The sequence below is a fragment of the Macrobrachium nipponense genome, chromosome 36, assembly GCF_015104395.2.
Source record: "Macrobrachium nipponense isolate FS-2020 chromosome 36, ASM1510439v2, whole genome shotgun sequence".
In the NCBI taxonomy this organism is placed as follows: domain Eukaryota; kingdom Metazoa; phylum Arthropoda; class Malacostraca; order Decapoda; family Palaemonidae; genus Macrobrachium; species Macrobrachium nipponense.
In genome coordinates, this window is record NC_087220.1 from 64,970,006 (window position 1) to 64,996,097 (window position 26,092).

At 36.4% G+C, this 26,092-nt stretch overlaps 1 long non-coding RNA gene across 1 annotated transcript; it reads left to right on the top strand.

Moving 5' to 3' along the window:
* Window positions 1-872: 872 nt before the first annotated feature.
* LOC135203792 (uncharacterized) lies at window positions 873-25,966 on the top strand. Its single transcript, XR_010312022.1, has 4 exons — window positions 873-1,149; window positions 23,410-23,609; window positions 24,129-24,222; window positions 24,579-25,966. It is a non-coding gene; the product is annotated as an uncharacterized LOC135203792 (long non-coding RNA).
* Window positions 25,967-26,092: the final 126 nt, after the last annotated feature.

Here is a 26,092-nt window from a genome sequence, read left to right on the forward strand (position 1 = left end):
AATGCAGGAATGTAAAATATGGATCAATTTTTGCTCCAAGGTCCAGTAGTTCTTACCATCAAAACTAGATCTAGGCATTTTCTCTCTTTCTCATACCTCATTCCTCTCCCATTTCCTATTATAATCATTTTTGCCTCTCCTTGCTCTCCGTATTCTTCGTCTTGTTCCTTCCTATGGTGATTTTTTCCCTTTTACATTCTTTATTATTTCTTCACCTTTCCTCTTCCCCCATTTTTCATTTTGCTCTTTATAATAATTTTCTTCAAGTAGCCTTGTCTTTTCTCTCATCCTATGAGTTTTTGTATTACCGCATTTTATATAAGACGAGTATATAATTTTATTAAAGGAATATGCTTGAAGGGTCTCTCACTGAATATAAATATGAGAAAATTATGCCGATATGATTCAGGTCAGGCCAACATCAAAGTCACTGGGCAAACTGTACTGCTCAACCACCCATTGTATAACAATTAATTCGTCAATCGAACAGATAAGTTGTACGAAAAATAGGTAAATGGTGGTGTATGACGTTCTCCTTATTCCAAGATTACTCAAAACTATTTCCCATTACGAATGAATCCAGAAAAATTGGATGGAAACCCTTATTTTTTTTTTTTTTTTATTTAATGCTACGAAAACCACAATTCACTGCCTGGACTTGAGACTACCTGCAAATTATCGCAGTCCTTTTGACAATCTCGAAGACCATTGGTCACAACGATCTCTTCGAGTGGCCAAACATATTCAAGCATGTTTCTTTAAGCTTGTTCCTATTGGCCAGTTGCTTGACGTGGTCACTTACGCGTCGAAAAAAAAAAAGTAATACTGGATTAACAAGTAAGCTCTAGCTGGAAGCCAGTGCCGGTTAGAATTCATCAGGTGTCCTGGAACGTCAGTCGGTTCACGGTTGGTGGTGTCTTGGGTTCGCTAGTGTTGCCCTAATGTCTACGAGACACTGGCTATTACAGATTCGTGTAAATTGTAAATTGCAATATTGTGATCTGGAGCAACATCTTTCATTTGAAGGACCAAAATTTGGGAAATTATTTACTTATGGGCTAAGAAAAGTATACCTGTGATGGAGATTGCTACTGGTTAAAACGATTAGATCACAAGACCCAACGCCTATTTATTGACGTATATCCTATCGTAAGTATCTGTGTATATCGTACAGGTCTGAGTTGCGTTATAGATCTAAGCCCTTTTACCGCGGCGAACTAGACTAAGCCAGTTGACCTTTTTGGTAGATCTAAGCCCTTAAACCGCGGCGAACTAGATTGTGCAAGTTGACGTTTTTCTATACAGTTTACCTCCTGAACAAGAATTTAAAGTAATATTTTTTCGGCCGGCTGTAATTAACCTGTAATTTACCTTTGAACTCTATCCTACGGTAAGAGGGACCGATGGGAATACGGGGTTTTGGGAGGGGTGAAACACTTTGGGGGAAGGTTTTACCCAGTTATTGTGTTATTTCCTCTTATTTGACATTAAAAACACGAAATAAGAGCTGAAATAAAGCGATAAATAAACCGATAATGGAGCAGTTACATAGCCGAAATCCTTTTATTAGTACTGCTATTACGAGTCCCAATGATACCGTTTTTTCTTCACAACATTGGCTTTTAGCAGTGTTACCATGTGCAGTTCATCTGATTTTTTTACGTTTTTTATGTTTTAATGGTTAGAATGCGTATTTTCCGACGTAGAATTATTTTCCGTGATGTTAGAAAACTACACGTCACTAGCTTAAAGTATTTTTGACTAAGACAAAGGATTTCAATAAGATTAATTTGTTTAAGAAAGCAGGATATGTTTTATAGCATTATTTTCATAATAAAACATACAAAAAGGCAAAGTGAAGAATTTTATTATTCAGTGCCGTGGCCTGTGGTCGGAAAAGCCACGGAGGTTGCCATATCTCACCAGAAAGCCACACTAATAGACGAAATTCCTGAAAACGGCAACCCTGATTACGACGCCGAACCCTACTACGCATGCGCCTATCCTACTGCACATGCACCGTGATATAAGGCAGCTTTTGGTTCAGACAAACTTCCTAGGGAGATAAATGATGTGGTTTTGCAAGACCATCGAGATAGAAGGCCTGTTCGATGTTTTGTGACGTAAGCAAGGGTGGTCCGAGCTACTAGCACTGACTACGCTGCCAGACGAAAGAAATTTAAACAAACCCTTGCCAAAATCTATCATTTTTGGCCTGACAGTTATTAATTTATTTTTCTCGTCTACACTAATTAGTGTACCACCAAAAAAAAATAATACTTACTCGAAACACAAGTTTATAAGATTGATTAATATAAAATGCTGAACCAAAACAGTTTTAGTTTACAATACAGTCTATAAAGAATAAACAGCAGTGCATAGGTTTACATCACTCAAAAACATGGTTCTTTCTACTATGTGAATGAAATAATTCTTGGTATTTAAATCTTCTAACTCTCTTTGGCTACAATAGTTATTTTCTTTTACAACAATGATTCAATGAAACGTTAGTAGAAACCCAAAGTTAATTTTTCTAAGTTTTTGTGTACTATTACCTTCATTACTTATTGAGCAGCTTATCTATTATTTACCCTCTGACATTTAAACTTTTAAATTCATGATGTCGACCAGATTTAAAATTTTGATATTTGCATCCGGAACAAAAGGGGAGTGAATTTTTCAAATAGTTAGTAAAGCTTGAACGATATATTCATTGGATATTTGTAAAACTAAATGAACATTTTGTTTCTCAAAGGTGTAGGTAGATAATGCTTTGAATGGTAGTTTTATATGAATATTTCATTGAGGGTAAACCATCTATATCATGAAGTTTTCAAAGAACTGAATGGTGCATAATGAATTTAATTTCCAAATTATTGACATCAAAGGAGAACTGAAGTAACTTCAGTTGTTTTATTTATAACTTTCTGGCCAAGCCAATTATTCCTGATATATTTTAACAATTTTGTTTTACTGAAACATACACGAAAAAAGGGCACTTGTTATTCTGAAATGGGTGAGGATACACTATAAGACTGCTGTGGATTGCTGGGAAAATAGGACATTGCTTTGCCAATGATAGCATTATGATGTTACAATGCAAAACACTGTAAACATTTTTTTTCTAAGCCTATAATTACTTTCTTCAGTGTGCAGTGCAGAACATCAGCTTTTATGCTTGAATTGGGAATTTGTGCAACTTAGGTGAATTTAGACTTTACCTGTTCAACATGAAGTAAAATGCACCTGTTGCAGCTTCACTATAGCCAAAGGCTGAACCAACAATATTTTTGCCTTTATAATGAAAATGTGGTATTAAGTATGCGAGTTTCATCCACCATCAATATCACTATTTTGTCATTGGGTAGTAATGATTTAAATTTACTCTGTGCATAAGAAAATTTTAGTCCTTTTATGATGATGTTGGGCAGACGTGTTTGGAAAAACACCACTACTGATGGTAGCAAGTTAACCTTGAGGGGAACAACTATAGGTATAACAACAACAATATTACCAGCTCTGATGAATAATCAAATTTATTCAGTCATTAACTAGAGCTAAAATTATTGCCAAAAATGAAATAACTAGTTTTATAACCGCAATGCAATATATATTGCAGTGTTATAAATACATTCAGCAGTATCAGCTCTTTGGAGTTACTGTATATCTGCTTAATGATATTTGTATCATGAACCTCTGTAGGAATATTGAGATCTCCCAAGTGACATACTTCAGTGACATGAAAAATGCATGTACTGTACAGTTAGGCTTAACTGTAGCATTGTGGCATAAATATGGTATTTCATTAATCTGTACTGAAGTTTTACCTGTGGAAGAAAGATGGTCTTTTAATATTTTTACGTGTATATATGAGCACTGGAACCTAGTAATGCAATGAGAATAGGTTAGGTTAGTGAAATTTCTACTGTAGGCTCCTGTTTGAAACCTGTAACCCTTAGAATACTATGCCAGTTTACTTTTTTTCACCTAACCCATATAGGCCCAAAAGGTTTGTCCCATGCCTTTGAAGGACCAAAATTTGGGAAATTATTTACTTAGGGCTAAGAAAAGTATACCTATGATGGAGATTGCTACTGGTTAAAAACTATTAGATCACAAGACCTAACGCCTATTTATTGACGTATATCCTATCGTAAGTATCTGTGTATATCGTACAGGTCTGAGGTGCGTTATAGATCTAAGCCCTTATACCGCGGCGAACTAGACTAAGCCAGTTGACCTTTTTGGTAGATCTAAGCCCTTATACCGCGGCGAACTAGACTAAGCCAGTTGACCTTTTTGGTAGATCTAAGCCCTTATACCGCGGCGAACTAGACTAAGCCAGTTGACCTTTTTGGTAGATCTAAGCCCTTATACCGCAGCGAACTAGACTAAGCCAGTTGACCTTTTTGGTAGATCTAAGCCCTTATACCGCGGCGAACTAGACTGTGCCATTTGACGTTTTTCTATACAGTTTTACCTCCTGAACAAGAATTTAAAGTAATATTTTTTCGGCCGGCTGTAATTAACCTGTAATTTACCTTTGAACTCTATCCTACGGTAAGAGGGACCGATGGGAATACGGGGTTTTGGGAGGGGTGAAACACTTTGGGGGAAGGTTTTACCCAGTTATTGTGTTATTTCCTCTTATTTGACATTAAAAACACGAAATAAGAGCTGAAATAAAGCGATAAATAAACCGATAATGGAGCAGTTACATAGCCGAAATCCTTTTATTAGTACTGCTATTACGAGTCCCAATGAAGCCGTTTTTTCTTCACAACATTGGCTTTTAGCAGTGTTACCATGTGCAGTTCATCTGATTTTTTTACGTTATGTTTTAATGGTTAGAATGCGTATTTTCCGACGTAGAATTATTTTCCGTGATGTTAGAAAACACGTCACTAGCTTAAAGTATTTTTGACTAAGACAAAGGATTTCAATAAGATTCATTTGTTTAAGAAAGCAGCATATGTTTTATAGCTTTATTTTCATAATAAAACATACAAAAAGGCAAAGTGAAGAATTTTATTATTCAGTGCCGTGGCCTGTGGTCGGAAAAGCCACGGAGGTTGCCAATCTCACCAGAAAGCCACACTAATAGACGAAATTCCTGAAAACGGCAACCCTGATTACGACGCCCGAACCCTACTACGCATGCGCCTATCCTACTGCACATGCACCGTGATATAAGGGCAGCTTTTGGTTCAGACAAACTTCCTAGGGAGATAACTGATGTGGTTTTGCAAGACCATCGAGATAGAAGGCCTGTTCGATGTTTTGTGACGTAAGCAAGGGTGGTCCGAGCTACTAGCACTGACTACGCTGCCAGACGAAAGAAATTTAAACAAACCCTTGCCAAAAGCTATCATTTTTGGCCTGCCAGTTATTAATTTACTTATTTTTCTCGTCTACACTAATTAGTGTACACCAAATAATACTTACTCGAAACACAAGTTATAAGATTAATATAAAATGCTGAACCAAAACAGTTTTAGTTACAATACAGTGTCTATTAAAGAATAAACAGCAGTGCATAGGTTTGACATCACTCAAACATGGTTCTTTCTACTATGTGGAATGAAATAATTCTTGGTTATTTAAATCTTCTAACTCTCTTTGGCTACAATAGTTATTTTCTTTTACAACAATGGTTCAATGAAACGTTAGTAGAAACCCAAAGTTAATTTTTCTAAGTTTTTGTGTACTATTACCTTCATTACTTATTGAGCAGCTTATCTATTATTTACCCTCTGACATTTAAACTTTTAAATTCATGATGTCGACCAGATTTAAAATTTTGATATTTGCATCCGGAACAAAAGGGGAGGTGAATTTTTCAAATAGTTAGTAAAGCTTGAACGATATATTCATTGGATATTTGTAAAACTAAATGAACATTTTGTTTCTCAAAGGTGTAGGTAGATAATGCTTTGAATGGTAGTTTATATGAATATTCATTGAGTAAACATCTATATCATGAAGTTTTTCAAAGAACTGAATGGTGCATAATGAATTTAATTTTCCAAATTATTGACATCAAAGGAGAACTGAAGTAACTTCATTGTTTTATTTATAACTTTCTGGCCAAGCCAATTATTCCTGATATATTTTAACAATTTTACTGAAACATACACGAAAAAAGGGCACTTGTTATTCTGAAATGGGTGAGGATACACTATAAGACTGCTGTGGATTGCTGGGAAAATAGGACATTGCTTTGCCAATGATAGCATTATGATGTTACAATGCAAAACACTGTAAACATTTTTTTTCTAAGCCTATAATTACTTTCTTCAGTGTGCAGTGCAGAACATCAGCTTTTATGCTTGAATTGGGAATTTGTGCAACTTAGGTGAATTTAGACTTTACCTGTTCAACATGAAGTAAAATGCACCTGTTGCAGCTTCACTATAGCCAAAGGCTGAACCGCCAATATTTTTGCCTTTATAATGAAAATGTGGTATTAAGTATGCGAGTTTCATCCACCATCAGTATCACTATTTTGTCATTGGGTAGTAATGATTTAAATTTACTCTGTGCATAAGAAAATTTTAGTCCTTTTATGATGATGTTGGGCAGACGTGTTTGGAAAAACACACTACTGATGGTACAGTAACCTTGAGGGGAACAACTATAGGTATAACAACAACAATATTACCAGCTCTGATGAATAATCAAATTTATTCAGTCATTAACTAGAGCTAAAATTATTGCCAAAAATGAAATAACTAGTTTTATAACCGCAATGCAATATATATTGCAGTGTTATAAATACATTCAGCAGTATCAGCTCTTTGGAATACTGTATATCTGCTTAATGATATTTGTATCATGAACCTCTGTAGGAATATTGAGATCTCCCAAGTGACGTACTTCAGTGACATGAAAAATGCATGTACTGTACAGTTATGCTTAATTGTAGCATTGTGGCATAAGTATGGTTTTTCATTAATCTGTACTGAAGTTTTACCTGTGGAAGAAAGATGGTCTTTTAATATTTTTACGTGTATATATGAGCACTGGAACCTAGTAATGCAATGAGAATAGGTTAGGTTAGTGAAAAATTTCTACTGTAGGCTCCTGTTTGAAACCTGTAATAACCCTTAGAAATTTTTACCTATGCCAGTTACTTTTTTTCACCTAACCCATATAGGCAAAACCCAAAGGTTTGTCCCATGCCTTTGAAGGACCAAAATTTGGGAAATTATTTACTTATGGGCTAAGAAAAGTATACCTATGATGGAGATTGCTACTGGTTAAAAACTATTAGATCACAAGACCTAATGCCTATTTATTGACGTATATCCTATCGTAAGTATCTGTGTATATCGTACTGGTCTGAGGTGCGTTATAGATCTAAGCCCTTATACCGCGGCGAACTAGACTAAGCCAGTTGACCTTTTTGGTAGATCTAAGCCCTTATACCGCGGTGAACTAGACTAAGCCAGTTGACCTTTTTGGTAGATCTAAGCCCTTATACCGCGGCGAACTAGACTAAGCCAGTTGACCTTTTTGGTAGATCTAAGCCCTTATACCGCGGCGAACTAGACTGTGCCAGTTGACGTTTTTCTATACAGTTTTACCTCCTGAACAAGAATTTAAAGTAATATTTTTTCGGCCGGCTGTAATTAACCTGTAATTTACCTTTGAACTCTATCCCACGGTAAGAGGGACCGATGGGAATACGGGGTTTTGGGAGGAGTGAAACACTTTGGGGGAAGGTTTTATCGAGTTATTGTGTTATTTCCTCTTATTTGACATTAAAAACACGAAATAAGAGCTGAAATAAAGCGATAAATAAACCGATAATGGAGCAGTTACATAGCCGAAATCCTTTTATTAGTACTGCTATTACGAGTCCCAATGAAGCCGTTTTTTCTTCACAACATTGGCTTTTAGCAGTGTTACCATGTGCAGTTCATCTGATTTTTTTACGTTATTTATGTTTTAATGGTTAGAATGCGTATTTTCCGACGTAGAATTATTTTCCGTGATGTTAGAAAACACGTCACTAGCTTAAAGTATTTTTGACTAAGACAAAGGATTTCAATAAGTTTAATTTGTTTAAGAAAGCAGCATATGTTTTATAGCTTTATTTTCATAATAAAACATACAAAAAGGCAAAGTGAAGAATTTTATTATTCAGTGCCGTGGCCTGTGGTCGGAAAAGCCACGGAGGTTGCCATATCTCACCAGAAAGCCACACTAATAGACGAAATTCCTGAAAACGGCAACCCTGATTACGACGCCGAACCCTACTACGCATGCGCCTATCCTACTGCACATGCACCTCGGTGATATAAGGCAGCTTTTGGTTCAGACAAACTTTCCTAGGGAGTATAAAATGCATGTGGTTTTGCAAGACCATCGAGATAGAAGGCCTGTTCGATGTTTTGTGACGTAAGCAAGGGTGGTCCGAGCTACTAGCACTGACTACGCTGCCAGACGAAAGAAATTTAAACAAACCCTTGCCAAAAGCTATCATTTTTGGCCTGCCAGTTATTAATTTACTTATTTTTCTCGTCTACACTAATTAGTGTACACCAAATAATACTTACTCGAAACACAAGTTATAAGATTAATATAAAATGCTGAACCAAAACAGTTTTAGTTACAATACAGTGTCTATTAAAGAATAAACAGCAGTGCATAGGTTTACATCACTCAAAAACATGGTTCTTTCTACTATGTGAATGAAATAATTCTTGGTATTTACATCTTCTAACTCTCTCTGGCTACAATAGTTATTTTCTTTTACAAAAATGATTCAATGAAACGTTAGTAGAAACCTAAAGTTAATTTTTCTAAGTTTTTGTGTACTATTACCTTCATTACTTATTGAGCAGCTTATCTATTATTTACCCTCTGACATTTAAACTTTTAAATTCATGATGTCGACCAAATTTAAAATTTTGATATTTGCATCCGGAACAAAAGGGGAGTGAATTTTTCAAATAGTTAGTAAAGCTTGAACGATATATTCATTGGATATTTGTAAAACTAAATGAACATTTTGTTTCTCAAAGGTGTAGGTAGATAATGCTTTGAATGGTAGTTTATATGAATATTCATTGAGTAAACATCTATATCATGAAGTTTTTCAAAGGGCTGAATGGTGCATAATGAATTTCGTTTTCCAAATTATTGACATCAAAGGAGAACTGAAGTAACTTAATTGTTTTATTTATAACTTTCTGGGCATTCCAATTATTCCTGATATATTTTAACAATTTTACTGAAACATACACGTAAATGGGCATTTGTTATTCTGAAATGGGTGAGGATACACTATAAGACTGCTGTGGATTGCTGGGAAAATACGACATTGCTTTGCCAATGATAGCATTATGATGTTACAATGCAAAACACTGTGAACATTTTTTTAAGCCTATAATTACTTTCTTCAGTGTGCAGTGCAGAACATCAGCTTTTATGCTTTAATTGGGAATTTGTGCAACTTAGGTGAATTTAGACTTTACCTGTTCAACATAAAGTAAAATGCACCTGTTGCAGCTTCACTATAGCCAAAGGCTGAACCGCCAATATTTTTGCCTTTATAATGAAAATGTGGTATTAAGTACGTGAGTTTCATCCACCATCAGTATCACGATTTTGTCATTGGGTACGAAATAGGCAAGTTTCCATTGACAATAGTCAAAGGCATGGGACAAACCTTTTGGGCTTAGATGGGTTAGGATTCTAAGGGTTACAGGTTTAAAATGAGCCTACATTAGACATTTTACTAACCTAACTGTCAAGGTAATTGCTGTATAGCAAAGGAAGAAAGGAAAGAAAAACGCATCTTCAAGAAGTTCTGCCGCACGGAGGTTTTCGCATGTGTTGGAGGAGCCTGTTCTCATGATGGTTCTAGAATCGGCAGGAGTATTGGGGAACTTGACAGGCGCCGAAGTGACATGCGAAACTCCGTGACTTCAGAGGCAATACTTCGTCGAGAAACTTCTAAATCGTTCCGGTAATCTTGGGAGTCTGTGACGCTCGCTGTAGGCCCCGCCCCCAGAATGCCATATAAATACGACGGACGAATTAGGAGAAGGCAGATCATCAGTTAGTCACAGAGTAAGAGATCATAGTTGTCACAGAGTAAGAGACATCAGTTAGTCACAGAGTAAGAGATCATCAGTTAGTCCACAGTAAGAGATCAACATTTAGTCAGAGTAGAGATCATCAGTTAGTCACAGAGTAAGAGATCATCAGTAAGAGCCACAGATACGATTATCAGTGAGAGCTCAGCAGCAGAGATAATCAGAGTGAGATAAGAGAAGGATGAAGCATCGGAAAGGAAAAGTCACTTGAGAGAGAATTGGTCGAATTCTGGTCAAGTCTTCTTCAGGAGTGGACGACAGAGTTATTGAGCGAGGCTTCAGAGAATAAACGTTCTGCTAGAGGTCTTGGAGTTCCTGCTCCTTCAAGTATCATGATTAGACATTATTTTCTGCAATACGGAGTCAAGAAGTCTGTAATCGCAATTCTCTTTGTGAAGCCATTGTTTCGAGTTTCAAAACTGATCGGCAAGTACTTTCATTACCTCACTGTTCCCCCAGTTCATGCAGTGTAAGATTTTACCTTTTTTATGTAAATAGGAGACCCCATTCTGCATTTATCTGTTAGTGAGCTTGTAAGTAAACCTTTGTTGTGTTAGTGTTTCTTTCTATATTCGTATCCCCAGTTTCAACTGTTGGTGTTGAATTCATTTTGTTTATCATAATATCAAACCTGAAGCGGACCTCTCTGAGGCCGTAACATTGTGGTGACCTTGCTTAGAATAGCACTAACAGTTTGAAACTGGGAGAATATAGAAAGAGCCAGAATGAGTGAGATGGCGAAAGAGTTTATTGAGTCAGGTAAGCTCCTAGTTCTAGAGGGGGATGATCTCCGTGAGTATGTTGAAAAGAAAGAGAGAAGTATGAGAGATGAAAGAGCGGCTGAGAGAGAGGGAAGAGCAGCTGAGAGGAAAGTGCAGCAAGCGAGAGAAGCAATGAAAATGCAGCAAGAGAGAAATGTTGGTAATGCCCCAGGAAGAAAGAGAGAGAGACCGTATGCATGAGCAGGAAGAGTGAGAGAAAGAACGTATGCACGAGTTGGAAATTGTTCGGTTAAGAGAAAGTACTCATAACAGTCGGACAGGCGAGAACGAAAACGAAGCCGATACGTTACTTATGAGTGCAGTGCTGAAATTAGTACCAAAGTTTGATGAAGATGTAACTAAATATTTCATGTGTTTTGATAAGTTAATGGAAAGAGTAGGTTCTCCTAAAGAAACGTGGACTTTATATTTACAGTCAGTTTTGAGTGGTAGGGCGCTTACTGTGTATAGTTGCATGTCTAAGGAGGAATTGATAATTATGATATCGTGAAAGAAACTGTTCTTAGCGTGTGTAGGCTAGTACCGGAGGCATACGGTAAGAAATTTAGAAATTTGAGAAAGGATGAAAATATTACGTATGTAGAATATGGTTAGAAGTTAGAAAGGCTGTTTTTTGATTGGTTAACTTCTGCTGAAGTTGAGGATTTTGATAGTCTGAAGAACTTAGTGTTGTTAGAAAGCTTCAAAGATAACGTATCCCCTGAGATTAAACTTTATATAGATGATAGGCGAGAAGTATCTTTTGCAGGAGCAACCAGGTTAGCAGACGAATATAGTCTAACTCATAATTTGAGTATTAGTAAGAAACTAAATGATCCTTCGTCTGGTAGAGTACAAAGCAGTAAAGGTTTCAGTCCTAGTAATAGCAATGCGAGTAAAAGTGACTATTCCTGTTATACATGCGGAAAACCTGGTCATACGTCTAAGGTTTGTAAGAGTAAAGTGGCATCAAGTGGCTCAGAATCAACTTGTTTCAGATATAATGGGAAAGGGCATTTAGCAAGAGGCATTTAGCGAGAAATTGGGCAGTGGAAAGGAAGGACGGTAAGAAACCAGTGTCTCTAGTTAACCTTTCGTCAAGTAGGAATGATGTGATGAGAGAAACTAGGAAAATGTTTGGTGAATTTCTGTCAGAAGGCATAGTTTCCTCTCTTGGAGGAGTGTGTTCGAGAGAAGGGGTCTTGCTTCGAGACACGGGAGCTGCTGTCTCACTGATTAGGAGAGAGAGTGTGCCGAACAGGGCAGAAATCAATATGGAAGAAAGTCATGTTAGGTGGATTTTCTAACACTTGCGTTCTTTGTCCTTTGTTGAAGTTGAATTTAGAAAGTCGGGTAGTGTCAGGAGAAGTGAAACTTGCAGTAGTTGACAGTTTGCCCATCGATGGCGTTGACATCGTCGGTAATGACTTGGCTTTATCCAAGAATGTGAATCCTGTTGTGAGGGATATTCCAGTGCCTGAAATGATAGTAACTAGGTCAGGTTTAGATACAGACGTAGACTATGGTCCTAATTTGTTCGTGGATTCGAACGAGAGAGAGTTCGTGGATTCGAACGAGAGAGAGTTCGTGGATTCGAACAAGTGTGTGGCTGAGAGACCTAACTATCATTGACAGTGATAGCCAAACGGAAGGTGTAGCTGTCGAGAGTAACGTAGTAAATATACCGGTATCTAGTACTAGTTAGTGATGAATTAGGCTCTAATATTTTGGATAAGGATGAGCTAGTAAAGTTGCAGAGAGAGGAGGAGAGACTAACCCGAATTTTTGAGTGTGAGCTGGATGATGATCTCGATGATGTGTAAGGAAACCTTTTGTGTAATGGACGAAGTTTTGTGTAGTTATGTTCGACGTAAGTCGGGTAGTAAAAGGGAAATCACCGAACAATTAGTGGTTCCTAGGAAGCTTTGTGAACTAGTTTTGAAGGCACATGAAGAGCCAAGACATTTGGGAGTAAATAAAACTTTCAAGTGTATTAGTAGGGCGTACTTTTGGCCTAAAAGGAAAAATGATGTAAAGAGGTATGTTTTAAGCTGTCATGAATGCCAAATTGCCGGGAGACCGAATCAAGTGATCCCCAGAGCTCCATTGTGTAATATTCCTTCGGTAGGCGAACCTTTTGAGAATGTAGTTATCGATATGGTTGGACCTTTGCCTAGAAGTAAGGGAGGGAATATATATCTGTTGACAATCATTGATAGACTAACTCGCTATTCCGAGGCGGTACCCGTAAGAAGAGGTGACGCGAGGACCGTAGTTCAACGATTGTTAAATTATTTTTCTAAGTTTGGTCTACCTCGTACTATACATAGTGATAATGGTAGTTATTTTGTATCCAAATATTTCAAGGATAGAATGAAAGAGTTAGGTATCAAACTCGTAACTTCCACAGCTTATCATCCCGAATCACAAGGCATTGTGGAGAGATTTAATCAAACGTTAAAGAGTTGCTTACGGAAATTGTGTAAGAACTTCGAACACGATTGGGAAGAAAGGTTACCATTCGTTCTGTTAGCTTTAAGGTTAGCACTGAACGACACTACAGGATTTAGTCCTTTTGAGCTTGTTTTCGGTCACACCGCTAAAGGTCCTTTGGAAATGTTAAAATGTAACTTAATGAATGAAGAAGGTAGTGAGGACTACATCACTAATCTAGAGTATTATAAAAACAGTTATAAGAGTTGCTTGGCAACTAACGAAGGAGAACGAGAGGGAGAGTCAAGGGGAAACGAAACTGAAACATGATCTTAGAGCGAAAGAGACTCATCTCTGTGTAGGAGATAGTTTTAATATTAGTCCAGAAAGAAGGTCCCTCTTTATCGTATAAGTTCGAAGGTCCTTTTTCAGTTTTAGAGAAGAGGGGGAATCTTGAATTATTTAATAGATATGGGTAAACGTAGAGCAAAGTGGCTGAATGTAAATTTGCTCAAGAAATATAACTAACGCCCCATGCCTGTGTTGACGGTGTCCCAGAATGAAATTAGTTTTGAGAAAAACTCCGAGGTGCTTAAGAATTTCGAAGTTTTTAATCAGGGTTTAGAAGAGGAGAAGGTGAGGGAAGTACATAATGTTTTAGTGAATTATCCTGAAACTATTGGTGACAAACTAGGCCTAACCAATGTTTTAGAACATGATATAGAGCTGCAGGACACTAAACCCATTAAGCAAAGTCCATATCGTCTGAACCCAGAAAAGGCAGAATCTGTGAAGAAGGAAATTAGTTACATGCTAGATAATGATTTGATAGTACCTAGCGAGAGTGAATGGAGTTCCCCGGTAGTTCTGGTGAAAAAGGAAGATGGATCAGATAGATTGTGCATTGATTTCCAGAAGGTAAACAGTGTAACGAAGCAAAGTAATTTTCCCTTACCCAGGATTGACGATTGCTTAGATAGAATCGGAAATTCCAAATTCATCTCGAAGCTTGATTTGACTAAAGGTTATTGGCAAGTACCATTAAGTGAACGAGCCCGGAAAGTTTCCGCCTTTATAACGCCATTTGGTAGTTTTGAGCCCAAAGTTATAGCTTTTGGCTTGAAGAACGCAGCCAGTACCTCCCAAAGGTTAATGAATAAAGTTTTAGATGACATCAATAACTGTGTCGTGTACTTAGATGATCTTGTGATATTTTCAGAGACTTGGGAGGATCATGTAAGGACTTTGGCGAGAGTCTTGGAGGCCCTTACCAAAGCGAATCTCTTTCTTAGTCTAAAGAAATGCGAATTTGGGAAAGCCTCTGTTACTTATCTAGGACATAAGGTAGGTCTTGGTAAAATCTGTCCAATGGATCGGAACATAGAAGCTATCGTGAATTTCCCAATCCCAACAACTAAAAAACAGGCCATGAGATTTCTCGGCATGGTTTCGTATTTCTGTAGATACGTACCAAATTTCTCGGAAATAAGCGCTCCCATAACTAATCTGTTTAAGAAAGGACGCAGTTTTGTATTTGATGTCGCGTCTGTGGAAGCCTTCAACAAGTTAAAGGCTATAATGATTCACGAGCCAGTTATATTATTACCCGATTTTGGTAAGGAATTTAATTTAGCGATCGATGCCAGTGATATTGGCGTAGGAGGAGTTTTGTTATAAGCAGTGAATGGAATGAAACTCTGAGTTGCCTATTATTCAAAGAAACTGAATAAAGCGCCACAGAACTATTCCACTATTGAAAAGGTATTGTTTGATTTAGTTACAGCTTTGCAACACTGAGATTTACGCACGTAGTAATTCTGTTTTAACTGTGTATACTGATCATAATCCGTTAGTTTATTTGGAGAGGTTTAAGAACAAGAATGAACGTCTAATGCGTTGGAGTTTAGAATTACAAGACTATAACCTTAAGATAGTTCATATAAGGGGAAAGGATAATGTATTAGCTGTTCTCATGATGGTTCTAGAATCGGCAGGAGTGTTGGGGAACTTGACAGGCGCCGACGTGACGTGAGAAACGCCACGACTTCTGAGGCAATACTTCGTCGAGAAACTTCTAAATCGTTCCGGTAATCTTGGGAGTCTGTGACGCTCGCTGTAGGCCCCTCCCCCAGAATGCCGTATAAATACAACGGACGAAGTAGGAGAAGGCAGATCATCAGTTAGTCACAGAGTAAGAGATCATCAGTAAGAGTCACAGATCCGATTATCAGTGAGAGCTCAGCAGCAGAGATCATCAGTGAGATAAGAGAAGAAGGATGAAGCATCGGAAAGGGAGAGAGAATTGGTCGAATTCTGGTAAAGTCGTCTTCAGGAGTGGACGACAGAGTTATTTCGACGTTGAGCGAGGCTTCACAGAAGAAACTTTCTGCTAGAGGTTTCGGGGAGTTCCTGCCCCTTCAAGTATCAAGAGTAGACATTATTTTCTGCAATACGGAGACTGGAGTCAAGAAGACTTCTGTAATCGCAGTTCTCCTTTTGCGAAGCCATTGTTTCGAGTTGCAAAACTGATCGGCAAGTACTTTCATTACCTCACTGTTCCCCCAGTTCATGCAGTGTAAGATTTTACCTTTTTTATGTAAATAGACACCATTCTGCATTTATCTTTGTTAGTGAGCTTGTAAATAAACCTTTGTTGTGTTAGTGTTTCTTTCTATATTCGTATCCCCTGTTTCAACTGTTTGTGTTGAATTCTTTTGGTTTATCATAATATCGAACCTGAAGCGGGCCTTTCTCTGAGGCAGTAACACTAACCTAACCTATCCTCATAGCATTACTAGGTTTCAGTGCTCATATATACACGTAAAAGTATTAAAAGTCCATCTTTTTTCTTCCACAGGTAAAACTTCGGTACAGATTAACGAAATGCCATACGTCTGCCATAATGCCCTACCTACAGTTAAGCCTAACTGTACAGTACATGCATTTTTCATGTCACTGAAGTACGTCACCTAGGAGATCGCAAGATTCCTACAGAGGTTCATAATACAAATATCGTTAAGTAGATAATCAATAACTCCAGAGAGCTGATACTGCTGAATGTATTTCTAACACTGCAATATATATTGCATTGCTGTTATAAAACTAGTTATTTTCATTTTTGTTTTTGGGGGCAATAAATTTTATTTAACCTCTAGTTAATGACTGAATAAATTTGATTATTCATCAGAGCTGGTAATATTGTTTTTGTTATACCTATAGTTGTTCCCCTCAAGGTTACTGTACCATCAGGAGTGTGTTTTTCCAAACAGGTCTGCCCAACATCATAACAAAAGGACTCAAATTTTCTTATGTACATAGAGTAAATGTAAATCATTACTACCCAATGACAAAATAGTCATACTGATGGTGGATGAAACTCGCGTACTTAATACCACATTTTCATTATAAAGGTAAAAATATTGTTGGTTCAGCCTTTGGCTATAGTGAAGCTGCAACAGGTGCATATTACTGTGTGTTGAACAGGTAAAGTTAAGTTGCACAAATTCCCAATTAAAGCTGATGTTTTGTACTGCACACTGAAGAAGGTAATTAAGGCATAGAAAAAATCATTTGTACAGTGGTTTGCATTGTAATATCATAATGCTATCATTGGGAAAGCAATGTCCTATTTTCCCAGCATTCCACAGCTGTCTAATGTGTATCCTCACCCATTTCAGAGTAAAAAATGTCATTTTTCGTGTATGTTTCAGTAGAATTGTTAAAATATCTCGGGAATAATTGGCTTGGCCAGAAAGTTATAAATAAAACAATGAAGCTACCTCAGTTTGATGTCAATAATTTGGAAAACGAAATTCATTATGCACCATTCAGCCCTTTGAAAAACTTCAAGATATAGATGTTTACTCAATGAACATTAATTTAAACTATCATTAAAAGCATTATCTCCCTACACCTTTGAGAAACAAAATGTTCATTTAGTTTTACAAATATCCAATAAATATATCATTCAAGCTTTACTAAGTATTTGAAAAAATCACACCCTTTTTATTCAGGATGCAAATGTCAAAATTTTACAATTGGTCGACAATCATGAATTTAAATGTCAAAAGGTAAGTAATAGATAAGCTGCCCAATAAGTAATGAAGGTTATAGTACAGAAAAACTGAGAAATTAACAATAACTATTGTAGCCAAAGAGAAAGTTAGAAAATTTAAATACCAAATGATGACTGTGTGTAAGAGAATTATTTAATTCATATATTAGAAAGAACCATGTTTTTTGTGACTTAAACCTATGCACTGCTGTTTATTCTTTGGTAGACTGTATTGTAACTAAAATTGTTTTGGTTCAGCATTTTATATTTATCTTATAACTTGTGTTTCGAGTAAGTATTATTTGGTGTACACAAATTAGTGTAGACGAGAAAATAAGTAAATTAACAACTGGCAGACCAAAAATTTTAGATTTTGGCGAGTGTGTGTTTACATTTCTTTCGTCTGGCAGCGTAGTCCCCTTGCTTATGTCCCAAAACATCGAACAGGCCTTCTATCTCGGTGGTCTTGGTTTTACCGATTTACCCCCATCCAAAACCCCGCATTCCCATTGGTCCCCCCTACCGTAGGGTAAAGTTCAAAGATATATTACAGGTTAATTACAGCCGGCCCAAAAAATACATAATTTAAATTCTTGTTCAGGAGGTAAAACTGTATAGAAAAACGTTAACTGGCATAGTCTAGTTCGCCGCGGTGTAAGTGATTAGATCTCTACCCACCTTTTATTCATGGTCTAGGTTATGTATTCCCGCCGTCGTGACGTCATGATGACGTATGGGAGCACAGCTGATGGTGCTATCATGTAAAATAATGATATACTTCTGAGATGTATTAACATTTTTACCGAAGACGTGATTATAAACGAGGTTATATCACTTGTCGCCTAATACTGTCCTAGTCCTCTCTCTCTCTCTCTCTCAGTACAGCATAGCCAAGAGACGTGGTAACATTGCAGAAATTATTATTTCTTAGATCATAACAAAGGCACAGCCAAGTTTTGGGGAATGCAAGACTCTTCCCATCATCAGGGTCACTTATCTATGGAATGACATGAAAATAAAGAGGAGTCAGAAAGCTCTACTGATTGACCCCTTGTTTTCCAGGGTAACTCTCGTAGGACTCTCATTCTGACACCCTTTCGTCCCTTTGCTCCGACTGGAATCACTTTCACCTAGAAGTTAGGTTTTTAGAGACGTATTTGAAGAATAATTACCGTCATCCCTTGAACTAGTTCAATAAAATCATTAAATAATTTTTAGACAATACTTTTCAGCTTCACCAGTAATCCTGTATTAATCGAAAGTAAATTTTTGTCACTCTTGAGCCATCTGTATCCATGTGTGGATTTCATATTCACTTTTAGTATATAACCATCATTTGCTGTAAATGTAATTTTTAAGTGAATTTAGAATTTCCGCCAAAGGCCAAGCGCTAGGACCTATGAGGCCATTCAGCGCTGAAACGGAAACTGACAGCAAAAGGGTTGAAAGGTGTAACAGGAGGAAAACCTCGCTGTTGCACTATGAATCAATTGTTAGAAAGTGAATAGGAAAGGAGATACAGTAAAAGGGTCTAAAGGGATTTGTTTGTTTGTGTGTTTATGTTACCAACACCTCTTCACCTGCTCCGTTCGCAGACTTCTAACTCTCCAAGATGTCATTTAACTAAAACACGAAGAGTAGGTTCTCTGGAACTTCTTTTACTACATTAGCATTATTATCATTTTAATATTCAGTACTTAACTGCTCTGTGATTTTATTAGACGATTTCTACTTAGTATGTAATCTCTTCTCTTTTACTTTATATTATTATGTATTTTAAAGTGTTGTCAATCACAACTGTCTTGATACTTCTAGATCTAGTCAATCCGTATAGTTTTTCTTGCTGTAGCTTTATTTCTTATGTCATTCTATAAATAAGTAATCTAAGAAATAATTAACAATATATAGTATAATATATACATACATATGTATGCTTAAAAAATCACAGTAGATGCACGTGACTTCATAAATAAGCGAATACCACGGGAAAATGATAGTCAGAAATCCAAGCGCTTTCGTCTTTACTCAGACATCGTCAAGGAGCTACTAAAGTACAATTGGAGAGGAAGGTCTCAGATACAAACAAGATCAGGAATACCAGATGGTTAATTATCAAAAGGGTAAAAATTAAAAGGGATAATCCAGGATTATCGGATATCACACGGTCACAAACTTAAACAGATTCTGACCCTAACCGAAATTACAAAGTATCTTTACAGTCCAAAACATGTAAAAACTGAATATATTAATTTTGTTGCTTATATTTATCTACAACTTTTTTCATTATGAAAGCATCAAGTTTAAATAAACCAAGACTTAAATTTAGAACATTTCTATTATTTGACTTGATAAAACAAGATTCAATGATATTCCTTTTAACTGTGTCATTACATGGGACTAAGGCTCTTGCTTGACTCCAGTTAATAGAGCCTTAGTCCCATGTATTCGGCTCCTCTCAACAACAGCAGACTCAGAAATTTCCTCATCGAACATGTCACGAAGACTACATAATTCTGACAAAAGAATTCTAAATTCTTCTTCACTTTTTTCCGCAGGAGGTGCAATCACAACTCACTCCAAACGTCAGTCTAGCGATGAGGAGCAGTTATAAGGGGCAAGCTACGACTCCCCACCCCAATTTGCACTTCGAAAATCTCAATCCGGTAAAAAAAAAAAAAAAGGGGGTGCCCAACAGACTGTCCCACCCCTGCATATACGCTTCTGTGTAGGGACTACTTAGGTGATTGCTTACCAGATGTAGAATGTTGTGGGAAGAAGTTTCTAGATCAGGTGTACTTGGCTTGTTGTTGTTGTTGTATGGTGCTTTTACGTTGCATGGAACCAGTGGTTGGTTATTCAGCAACGGGACCAATGGCTTTACGAGACTTCCGAACCATGTCGAGAGTGAACTTCTATCACCAGAAATACACATCTCTCACTCCTGAATGGAATAGCCGAGAATCGAACCTTCGACCACCGAGGTGGGACGCTAATACCATACCAACCACGCCGCTGAGGCGTTTGTATTTGGCTTGTGCGAGATGTTGGAAACAGAGCCGACATATGGTACTGGCAAGGGACATATAAGACATGTCTGCTAACTTGGTGACCATTTATGAAATCTACACATATATATATAATATAAGATAATTATATATATATATTAATATATCAATATATATAAATAATATATAAGTATATATTATATATCTATATATATTATATATTATATATCTATATATTATTATATATATATGTATATATATATAATATATATATATATATATATATATATATATATATATATATATATATATAGATTTATATATATTATATTATATATAGTAATATATATATATATATATATTATATATATATATTATTATATATATATATATATCTATATATATATATATTATATATATATATATATATATATTATAGTTATATATATATATATATATATATATTATATATATATATATATATATATTTGTATATATATGTATATTATATATATTTATATATAATTATATATATTATATTATTAATTTATATATTATATATTAATAATAATTTAATATAATATATATATATATTATATTATATATATTATTAATATATTATATATATTATAATAGATATATTATTATATATATTATTAGATAGATATAGATATATAGATATATAGATATATGAGATATAGATATATAGATATATAGATATATAGAGATAGAGATATAGAGATATAGAGATATAGATAATAGAGATATAGAGATATAGAGATATAGAGATATATATTACACTTTTCCTTTATTGAAGTTATAATCTCCATTTAAGACTTTTTTTTTCATTCAAGAGGCACAATGAATCCAGGTGAAAAAAAAATCAAGAAAAAAAAATGTTATGCCAGACCAAAGGTCTGAAGGGACTTGTTTACCCTTATGGCTTAACAACGCTTAAATAATACGGTTGTTGATAAACATTAATGTGGGGAAAAGCTTTATTCACAAGTGTGACGCCCCCTACATTGGCAAGTCAAGGTTAGTCGGGATCAAGATCTGGTCCGGCCAAGATTTTCATAAGATTATGGCATTTCTCCTCAAAGTGGTTGCTTGCTGGCCAAGCCAACCACATCACCGGTTTTACAGCATATAGAGGAATGTATTACAGGTAGACTTTTAGAAAATCTTAAGTGTTCTTGGTACTTTTAATGAAGAATCATTATTGAGAATCTAAGTTGATCGAAATATTTTTTCAGAAAAACAGATCTTAATCTTGACGATTCATCTTATTTCTTGCTTTTAATATATGTTATTCAATAATTCATGTATAATGTCAATTGTTCGATACTAAGTAGTTTATATACTATTGTAAGCCTTCTTAAAGATTTTATCAGATATCTCTTTTGTTGTCACCTATACTCAACACTAGCAAACTTACCCATCTACGATGGGTGATAAAATACGGGTGCAGAAGTGAAAAATTTATATGTACTATTTGTTCAGCAATATTAAAATAAGGGCGATTACACGAACAGTCTCTCTCTCTCTCGTAATGTAATTCAAAGGGACGATCACTGAACACAGAGTAATTCTTATTCATTGTTGTTTCCCCTCTTTTAATGATATTCTCTTTCTCTCTCTCTCTCTCTCTCTCTCTTAAAGTAAGTGAAGGGACGATCAATGAACGTAAAGAAGTTCGTATTCATTATTGTTTACCCTCTTTTAATGATTCTCTCTCTCTCTCTCTCTCAATGTAAGTCAAGTAACGAAGACGGTGATGGGATTATCGGATTACTTAGCTCTCAAATCACAAATTATCTCCTCTCTCTTTCTCTCTCTCATTTTTGATAGCAAGATAAAATTATAAAATTATAAAATTATAAAATTGTAGTGCATCTCTCTCTCTTTCTCTCTCTCTCTCTTGTCTGTGACTTTCATTTAACGGAACAGGGATCTTGATTGGTTCATTTCTTTGTCAATTACTTCGCTCGGTGATACGAATAATAAAGTATCTTTTTCATTATGTTACTGCAAAGACGCAACTTGTATGTCAGTGCGTTATGGCTACTGATAAATTCTCTTATGATCCTGTGTCTTCCAAAAAAGAGTAGAAAGTAGGAACTTGTCAGTTTCCTTTTTATTATGTCCATTGGCAGGATCGAAATTCCGGGAGTACTTCTTCAACGTTATTTTGTGCACTGGCAGTCCCGATGGATTTAAGTTATTCAAAAAATCTTGTGGATATTGATGATAATTTTCATCTTCTATTGTGTCCGAGCTGAAATATTCGCGACTTTCTCCGGGGAAATTATGTATGAAAAATCGTAAAGTAACTAAGTCTACGGGAATAACCAGCCTCGTTTCATGGCCAGAAACAGCTCCGTTTCAGGGAATCCCTTCTCACCCCCACCCCATACAAAGGAGGGGGTTAGGTTGGATGAAACCCCATTATGAAACATCTTAGGGGTCCCCACCATAACCCTGCCAAGTTTCATGCCCATCTGACAAGCTGTTTGGCCGTGATTGAATGACACAGACAGACAGACAGACAGACAGACATTAAGCCCATTATAGTATGATTGTCTGCCGATAAAGATTGCATGAACTTTTAACTATTAAAACACTGTAATGTCTCATTTAGGCTTTTAAATTTTGTTGCAAAGAAAAAGCGAAACTCTTCGCAAATAAAATGGGGTGGTTCTTGACCTGCGCTCTTCCGTTCCTACTGAGACTATATATATATATATATATATATATCTATATATATATATATATATATATATATATAATATATATATATATATATATGCATGTATGTATGTATGTATATTTTATGTATATATATGTACATTAAATATAGTGTCTGTGAAATACAAAGAAAACACTTAAAGCAAACTTCGAGTTCGAAGACAATTAATTAAAAGTTCTCGGCAACTCCAGTCAGTGAGAGAGAGAGAGAGAGAGAGAGAGAGAGAGAGAGAGAGAGAGAGGACGATTCGAAGGTAGATTGCATGCCACTGGTTCCAAACGCCACTCCCTCCTTTTCACAGCCACCAATCGCAGAAGCTACGTCACCTCTTTGCCCTTGAACGTGGTGAGGCGCTTAGTGTGTGAGAAAGTGAGACCACTTCATTCCAGAGCCGTATATAGCTACGGCTCTGTGACTGTCTTCCTCAGTGCAGCCACGAACATCAGAAGATTCTTACAATTGAGAAGAAGCGTCTGGACATTATTCCTCTTCTCCACTAAGGTAAGGACGACAACAGGGCCTTTTAAGATTAGTGAAAGCCACTCATCCACGAAAACCCTACTTTGTAATGGAAGATGTGCTTCGAAGGATGTCGTGTGCACACAGTTACCACCAGGTTGTTATATTCGATTTGTGTAGCGTTTGCAACGTTATCCTGAAAATCAAGTGGTGCAGAAGTGTTTTCGTTTTAGTAAACCATGTAGGGAGGGATAATCCTGAATGCATATGGCGTTATGATAAAGTGTATCAGAAGGTAAATGATCTAGGAAAATTGTGATGCATTTGCATATTTGCGCCACACCGCAAGGCGAATTTTTTTCTCCTGGTTCCTTGTGGACTAGACTTACCGGTTCTTGAAGATGTGGAAGATACGTGTTAGACGTTAGGTCTTAATTTGTGACGGGCCAAGAAATGTGAATCCATGGTTGCTGAACTATCTTCTTTTATCTAACATTACGATAAACATCGCAATAAGATAATTATAACAATTTCCTCGCTCCATTTCTCTCTCTCTCTCAGGTCCTTCCCAGTTGCTCATCGAACATAATGAGGTTCCTTCAAGTAAGCCTCGTGGCTCTGCTTTCCCTTGTCCTACTGGGAGAAGATGTTGCTGGTATGAAAAGTGTCTTTCTTAAGCATTCTTCATGTGTATATTAATTATTTCATGCACGTGATATGTTGCAAACGAATGTCAGCTTTGTGTTCATACCATTATGATGTGATATCCAATTTAGCGCCATTTTAGTAACGTAATTCCAGCTACAGTAATCGCATTCGTGCAGCTTATATGGTAAACTACAGTAAAGAAATGATTGCTGAAAATGTTATTGGAAAAGTACGGTTTCCGCATTCAAAATTCGACTTCTCTTAGCAACAGTAAACTCAGAATTATTCTCATCGAACATCCACGAAGACTACAGAAACAAGACAGAAGAATTCTAAATTCTTCTTCTCTCCTTTTACCAACAGGAGGTGCAATCACAGCTCGCCTCAAACATCAATCTGGCGCTGGGGAGCCGTTACTAAGAGCAAGCTCGGACCCGCCACCCCTACCAGGACCTGAATCTGATCAAATATCAATCGTTCCCGAAGCGGCCTTCAATGAAGGGTCCCACGGCTGCATAGGCGTTTGTCAGCTTAGGGACAACTTCGACTCCTGCCTGCCAGATTCAAAGTGTTGTGAGGAGAAGTTCAAAGATAGCGATTACTTGGACTGCGTGAGAGGCAACAAATAATGCAAAGCAATCCATTTGCTGATGTCTCTGGTTCTGTTCAAGAGAGATCAGCTGGTAGTGTTGTAACTTACTTTCTTACTTAATCTGTCACTTTTTGTTAGGGTTGGCCAATATGACCAACTGCCATTGCACTATAGGCTACTAAGGTACCATGTTGCCTTCTCGTGACTTCCTTTTTGACACATGACAAGACTAAGGCGTCTTTCAACTTCCCTCTCTCATCCAGAATTGGTAATGTTTAAGTGTGTAGTCTATACTCCTTTTTTTTTTTTATCTGTCCATCCGTCTGTGGTTGCGCATGGTAACACTGCGTCCCGGGCTTTAAATAGTTACGCTGTCTAAGTTTTAGGTAAATAAAGGATATCTGGGTGTACATTTGCAACTGAAAAGTGTTTTAATAATTTACTGTATGCGAATTACACCGATAATATTCGAAATACAATATTATTTAAAGCCCGATACGCAGTGTTACCATGCGCAAAAACCACAGGCGGATGGATAAATGGAAAAAAACAGAGTATACATACTAAAGGCAAAATCCTACAAAATCGTACACAAAGGTTAAGGCTGGGAAGGTGATTAAGTCTCTTATAAAGAAAACCTCAATTTCAAATATAGTCATAATAACTGGCAACCCATCATAACCTTTAATTTCAGTTAACATTGTAACACGCCCTACATACCTTTGAGCTTTCTCATGATAGTACTTGTGAAATTCTTCCAATAAATTGTATACTTCAAACCATGGTTTGCTTGGTCAATGAAATCGAGTTTGGATTCACTTTTGTCTTCTTATAAAATGTATTTTCAACTCTTACAGTTTAACTATAGGCTTAGTTCTATGATACAAAAAGTCACACTGTTTTCATGATAAAGAATTTTTTATTTTATTTTCTTAATGCATAAAAGCTATTTTCGGTTGTATTTTCACATGCGTAACATTTTAACATTACATCGTTAAAATGTCACGGTTGTTAGGTGAAACAATTTCACAAAACATAAAATGTTTTTTTCTGAGCGTTGGAGTTTCCTCGTAAATTGTGTTCTACATAAGCGTAACATTACTTCCTTCATATATTGTAGTCTGTTTGATTTAGAATGCAATAAAGGTGAGAATGCTAAGTAACTCTCTATGTATGATTTTTATCATCTTCCTTATAGCATCACGAAGAACATTGCTATTGCAAGCATAGTTGCAACTGACGTTGTTCATATTTTGAACAATTCAAAACCAGAGCATCACAGCTA